The 7,434-nt window shown below is 39.3% G+C and overlaps 1 long non-coding RNA gene across 2 annotated transcripts; it reads left to right on the forward strand.

The window, feature by feature from the left end:
* The first annotated feature begins 649 nt into the window (after positions 1–649).
* Positions 650–3,983, forward strand: LOC146706167 (uncharacterized). 2 transcript variants are annotated; one of them, XR_014921454.1, is made up of 5 exons: positions 650–937; positions 1,358–1,421; positions 1,798–1,950; positions 2,312–2,401; positions 2,977–3,983. It is a non-coding gene; the product is annotated as an uncharacterized LOC146706167 (long non-coding RNA). The 2 variants fall into 2 exon arrangements; XR_014921453.1 differs by having other exon boundaries at positions 650–1,421.
* Positions 3,984–7,434: the final 3,451 nt, after the last annotated feature.

Consider the following 7,434-nt stretch of genomic DNA (forward strand, 5'->3'; position numbering starts at 1 on the left):
TCTTTGTGCTGAGATTTCTATCGTCAAACCAGTTCAACTTGCTCTTCAGCATGCGCCCGAAAACCGTGTACTCCTGTCAAATGCCTCACATATTGGTAGAATAATGAGGAAACCAGTGGAAATTATTGGAAATTATAAAAAGGTCCCTGAACAATAACACACTGCTCAAAAAAATGTAAAGAAACTAAATTAATAATTTAAAGTAAAAAACAAAAAAAAAAAGGATGCAGCAGGCTAGTCTGTTTTGCAAAAATATCACTGCAGCAACTCAAAATAGTACTCAGTAGTTTTTCTAGCCCCCACGTGCCTTGTATGCATGTTTGATAGTGTTTGTGCATGCTCCTAATGAGACGATGATGGTGTCCCATGGGATCTCCTCCCAGGTCTGTCCAGGACATCACTGAGGTCCTGGACAATCTGAGGTGCAACATCAGATGGACCGAAACATAGTGTCCCAGATGTGTTGGATATAGGCCAGATGAGTGTGGGGGCTCATTAGTGGTGTAAATTTAAAGCACCCACTGCCCCAACGAAAAGACTGACAATGGCTTCAAGGATTTCAACTTGAAATCAGCTCTGTGCGTTATGCCCATAATGGAGACATAATCTCCAAATAAAAAATGCTTACAAAGCCAAACAATCTCTACACTGAAAAAAAGGGACTGGCCATCTCTTGGATTTATGTAAGCATCTTGCATGTATTTAACACAATTGCCTCATGTTTTAAAGATAAATGTAACTATATAGTGTAAAAACGACATGATATGCAGAAAGGGTGTATTAAATTGTTCATATCATGTTCAGGTGAAGTAAGTCAATAAGATAGCAACGTTAAATCTCGTGAAACCACGCGTGATTTCATCTCGCGGGCTTTGGATCGTGGTTTAAAAAATGCATCCATCTCAGTCAAGTCGAGCAGCCAACTCTACGTTTTTTGGTATGTCTTGATTTTTTGAATTAATATTTACCATATTTCAGCCAAATGTAGTTAAACGTCTAAAGTGCCGCCATGTAACATGCTAAAAAAGAGCCGTTAGCTTATTTGCTGTTTTATCTGTTGTCAAAGAATTGGCGCTTTTTCATTTGAATTTGTCTTTGGCACAAGAGCCGTAATATCACATTAAACCTAATTGCGAGGCACTCATAACATAATTTGGTTTTCTGTGTGAATAGATTTGTCAACTGACTCTTCAGTTACATTGTGTATTTACTGCACCGTGGTGTTAGTGAGATTTTGGACATTGAACAGCTTTAGCTAATATCATCAGCGGTATTATGCTAGCTTACATCCCTACCCCTCCTGCCCTCACCTGCTGTCCTTTTGTTTTTGTTTTTGTTTTTGTTGATGCACATTGAGAGACCACATCTATTCTGCATTTCACCAGGAGTCAGCTGATGGATTGTGGGTTCAAGGTGTTATGGTAAGAAAGTATATTCTGTTTTCGCTTAAGGTTTCTGTAACTTAATTATAATAGGTTTTTTATAATTATTAGGTGCATGCATACTCAAATAGACCACCCTATTAATACAACTGAGAAATCCAAAATCTGCCATAGGTTTGACTTATACCTGTATGTATTGTCAGAAAGGTGATTACTGGACTCACATTAATGCACACTTGAACTAAAATGAGGTTGTAACTTGTGGGTTCTTGGGTTGCAAATCAGAAATAAACATCTTTGGATTTTTTTAATCCCATAAGATCTGGAAGCACAGTTTTTATTCAACAAAACATTACTGATTATTAACCAAGCACAGTGCCTGCTGTTATTTCAAAATAATTTTATGTCATTTCAGATGAAATGCAGCATTCCAGTGCATCCCAACCATGCCTTTACAGTCAAGGTTTCTGACGGAGCTGAGTTTCTCTCTGACAGTCTGCTGAAAGTGTTTGCAAAGTGATCGGGGGAACAGGGCACAAAGCTAAAGGATGTAGCTGCCATAATGACAGTAAGAACTTTAAAATTCTTTAACTACAAAGTGTATATGTATTGCATTAGGTCAGTAAAAGATTTTTATGCTGCATCCATTGAAACAGTCAACTATTACCTGTGAGTACTGATTCCACCGAAAGGATGCCATAATTTTCGTCATGCATTTACTGGCCCACTGAGAAAAATTGATCTTTTTAAAAAAATAAATGTTCTGGAAACTATATATCCATAAAGTTGATGTCAAACAGGAACTTTTGATATTGCTTTGTAGATGCTGGTGTTGCATGTTGACTGGTTTAAGTTTTTGTCTGGGATCATTTTCTTCTGTGCTACTGAAAAGTTCACAAATCTCTGTTTTCTTTGTTATAATACTTTAGGATGACATTAATGCTCGAAGGGAGTCCCTCATCAAAGTGCTCCGCATCTGTGTGAAAGACAATTGCAACATCTTGGTGCAGGAGTTCATGGTGAGTGTTTTATGAGTAGATTGTGGCTTTGCAACATTTAAAAATGCATTTAGTTATCCACTTGATCCTCATTGGACTGGTTAGGACCAGTAGTCCTCTTTAATAATTTGAAGTTCACATGAGGCCTGGTAGTGAACTCGGCCGCCGGCCCTTGAGGCCCCACCCCTGTATTAGGGGTCACATCAGTGTGAAAAAACTTTAAATTTGTCATTCTAGTGAACAAAGGAAAATCCCACCAATATTTACATTAGCTTTTGTTTGAAAAAAAAAAAAAAGACCAACAGCTAACCAAATTGTGGGGCTGAAAGTCTAAATTCTAACATCTTCTGAGTGACAAAACCTGGATTTCTGATGGGCCGGTGTCTTTCTAACAAAAACGAATGTAAAATTATGTTTTTCACCCTCTCTTAGAAACTCTGTTAGACCATGAATGGCAGCATGGCAGGCCACTCTTTGGCTATAGCTATTTACTATGTTGCTTGCATTGGTTTAAATTACTCTAACATTAGAACTGGTAGATTCAAAAGAGATGAGTTTAAAAGGGAATCTTAAAAAAATGTTTTGTGTTTAACCAGGACTTGACTGAGGCCACTGCACAGATTGAGAAAACCACAATGAACATCTGTCTCCAGAGGATGCACCAGGCAATGACTTTTCTGATGTTGGCATCATCATCGAGGGTATAGTAGTTCTTCAAGATCTGGATAACGTGACCTTTGCAGTAGCCATGCTGTTTGGACCTTTTTTATTCCTTCAATATGAGTTACCCATCACAGCTCTGCTACACTTTTGAGGTGATTCAAAGGGTGGTAATGGAGTTGGAAGCAACTCAGCGCTCAAGAAAAGTTCACAACTAAGACAAAACTGCTCCTGCAATGAAAGCTCACTGTTATGCATGCAAGCTGATCAGCTCTAGGTGAGAAGACATTTAAATCTCACACTTGTTCTGCTGCATTTTTGAAGCTCAATTCCAGGAACAGATCGCAGGGTTCATTTTTATATACACTGCAACTGCCATGAGGACGAGCCGTTTTTTTGTTGTTGTTGTTGTTTGTTTTTCCTTTTACTCTGTACAAGTTCTCTGTTTGGCAGCATTTTTTAATTTCTCTTTGTATTTTTTCTTTCTTTTACTAGTGAAGAGATGTAGCATGAACAGTTATGCAGTCTAAATATCCCATATGGGTCGTGTGAAATGGTATTTTCAGTTTCATTCAGTTGAAGTAAGGAACGTTGAATATTTCTAAGTGTGCTGTTTTGAACCAAGATGTCACAGTATGATTAGTGCTGTAATTTTTGACAGTCACTGTATCAATGTTATTTTTGCATCTCTTGAATAAAGGTTTTGACCTGCAAGTGCTAATTTCTTTAGTTATTGGGGTAAAATGGGTAATGTTAATAGGAAGGTGTTTGCCAATTCAGTAACCTAATTTAATGTTAATGGAAACTAACATTACCTCAAATTGTTTAGTTATAATTGTTGTTTAACTGAATCTTGACGTCAGAGGCCTTAAATAGAATGTTTTGATTTGTTCTTTCCCAACATTTTTCAAAAGAAAGAGTCTAATTTCTTTGCTGTGATTGATTCCAGAGAAGACGGAAGAACTGACATTATTTAACTGTTGGTTTATATAGATTCAGTAGTGGAGTAATGTCAGTTTAATTCTTTACCTACTGTCAATGCAGTGAAATTAGACATTTTGTTTTGAAAGGTTACTGGTGGATGCCAGCAACCATCTTGGAAGAGGACAATATAATCTGTTATAAGGCCTCCATTTGAAAATTGTGTATTTGATACTAGAATATAATAGCAAAATGTAATTTGAAGATAACATGTAGTATTTAAGTGACCAAGTAGTATTGGGTAAAAGTTATTGAATGGTGTTGGGATAAAGTGAGAAAATTGTGAAGGATTAAAATATTTCAAGAGCTCAAATTACTTCATCAAAACATGTTTAAGTCACATTTTATCAACACAAATTGCACAGGTTTATTGAACATGAATAAATTGTGTTAATTTAACTCAATTGTTTAAGTTGCTGCCAAAGCAAAACATCTGTGTGCAACAAATGTCCACCATTGAATTAAGTAAATCCAACAACATATTTTTTTCAGTGTAGACAATCACAGATCACACCACCAACCCGGTCATCCTGAACAATGTTACAGACAGCATAACGTTCTCCATGACTTCACCAGACCCTTTCAGGTCTGTCACATGTGCTCAGGGAGAACCTGCACTCATCTGTGAAAAGCACAGGGCACTAGTGATGTGCGATACACTGATTTCCTTTCCGATCCGATACCAAGTAAAATTCAGGGTGGTATCGGCGATACTGATCCGATACCGATACTCTGTACAAAAACTTAATGTTTCATTATATTACATAATACAATATATAATTGTATTATGTAATTGTAATAATAACATAACCATATTGCTTCATAATGATTAGAGGACATCAGACAACTTGTTTTTATTGCTTAATAATGCAGAATAATCATATAGAAATAAAAAAAAAACCTGAAGTTGTGAGCTATTTGAACATGTTGCCTGCCTGCAGCACTATGAACTCCGCGAGAGACGTCTGTCTCGCCCTAGCAGCACCTGCCCTTCTCATCCTCTTCAGTTCGCCTCAACATAAGCTCATCATATTCTGTGATATGATTTACTCCGAGGTGTTTGACGAGGTCAGTGGTGTTGCCACAACACCTCACTGTCTTGCCACATATATCACAAACTGCGTCTTGGCTGTTTGTGGAGGCAAAACATGACTTTGTTTGCGCTCAGCCATTGTTGTAAGTGTGCACGCCAGGGGCTGTGACACATTTATACAGCTGTATTTCGCATATGACTATGAAAGGCGTAAGAGGAAGTAGTTCCTTCCAAATTAGACGATCCGAATGATATAGTTTCTTTCCACTGCGTTCATTTTAATGGAAAAACTACAAATTTACTCCAGAGTACTAAAATATCGATATTATAATATGAGAATCGATTCTAGAACATAAATTGCTGGTATCGGAAGAATTGAACCGCACACCACTACAGGGCACCAGTGGTGAACCTGCCAATTCTGGTATTCTGTGGTAAATGCCAGTTAGACTTCATGGTGCCCAGCAGTGAGCACAGTGCCCGGCAGAAGAAATGGGCTCCCAGGCCACCCTCATGAAGACTGTTTTTGATTGTTTTGTCAGAGAGATTCACCCCACCGTTCTGCTCATCAGATATTTTTTTTTTTGCTCTGACAGAGCTCATCCTGTTCCCTCTTGCACAAAGGAGCAGATGGGTTAAGTACCCTCTACAGTCCTTGTCCAGCTCTCTTACAAACCCTGTAATACAACATATTGATGTGGCATCTTGGAGGAGTTGGACTACCTCTGCAACCTCTGTAGGGTCCAGGCATCGCTTCATGCTACACTGTTAAAAAAAATATCTTAAAAAAAACGGTAATATTCCGGGAGCTGGGTCGCCAAAATACTACTGTAAAATCACAGAAAATAACTTTCTCATAAAAATACGGTTATTTCCAGTAATGACAATACAGTTTGTTGCGCTAATTTTACATGGGATTCTGCCTTTTCCAAGTGCTTTTAGGCATTAAATTAGGAACATTTTAACGTGACCAAACAATAAAAATAACCTAAAAACAATGTCAATGAATGTGGCAATATGAATCATAATATGTAAATGTACAGAAATATACAGTTAACAGTTGGTTTAAATAATAATGGATTGCATGCCCTGGGACAGACTGACAGAGGTGAGGCTGCCATATCGCACCATTGGCCCCTCTGGCCATCACCAGTAGGCGAAGAGTCTTGACCACGGACACAATACCGAGAGTGTCCGAGCCGGGCCTCGAACTGGCAACCTTCTGATCACAAGGCGAACTGCCAACTCTTGAGCCACGATCGCCCTAAATAGCAATGATAATAATAGAGTGGGGCAAAAAAGTATTTAGTCAGCCATCGATTGTGCAAGTTCCCCCACGTAAAATGATGACAGAGGTCAGTAATTTGCACCAGAGGTACACTTCAACTGTGAGAGACAGAATGTGAAAAAAAAATCCATGAATTCACATGGTAGGATTTGTAAAGAATTTATTTGTAAATTAGGGTGGAAAATAAGTATTTGGTCACCTCAAACAAGGAAAATCTCTGGCTCTCACAGACCTGTAACGTCTTCTGTAAGAAGCTTTTCTGTCCCCCACTCGTTACCTGTATGAATGGCACCTGTTTGAACTCATCATCTGTATAAAAGACACCTGTCCACAGCCGCAAACAGTCAGACTCCAAACTCCGCCATGGCCAAGACCAAAGAGCTTTCGAAGGACACCAGGAAAAGTATTGTAGACCTGCACCAGACTGGGAAAAGTGAATCTACAATAGGCAAGCAGCTTGGTGTGAAAAAAATCAACTGTGGGAGCAATCATCAGAAAATGGAAGACATACAAGACCACTGATAATCTCCCTCGATCTGGGGCTCCACGCAAGATCTCATCCCGTGGGGTCAAAATGATCATGAGAACGGTGAGCAAAGATCCCAGAACCACACGGGGGGACCTGGTGAATGACCTGCAGAGAGCTGGGACCAAAGTAACAAAGGTCACCATCAGTAACACACTACAACGGCAGGGAATCAAATCCCGCAGTGCCAGACGTGTTCCGCTGCTGAAGCCAGTGCATGTCCAGGCCCGTCTGAAGTTTGCCAGAGAGCACATGGATGATACAGCAGAGGATTGGGAGAATGTCATGTGGTCAGATGAAACCAAAATAGAACTTTTTGGTATAAACTCAACTCGTCGTGTTTGGAGGAAGAAGAATACTGAGTTGCATCCCAAGAACACCATACCTACTGTGAAGCATGGGGGTGGAAACATCATGCTATGGGGCTGTTTTTCTGCCAAGGGGACAGGACGACTGATCCATGTTAAGGACAGAATGAATGGGGCCATGTATGGTGAGATTTTGAGCCAAAACCTCCTTCCATCAGTGAGAACTTTGAAGATGAAACGAGGCTGGGTCTTCCAACA

This window comes from Copadichromis virginalis, linkage group LG7 (assembly GCF_057382275.1).
Source record: "Copadichromis virginalis isolate Kocher_CV1m ecotype Utaka linkage group LG7, C_Virginalis_male_GT1.1, whole genome shotgun sequence".
In the NCBI taxonomy this organism is placed as follows: Eukaryota; Metazoa; Chordata; class Actinopteri; order Cichliformes; family Cichlidae; genus Copadichromis; species Copadichromis virginalis.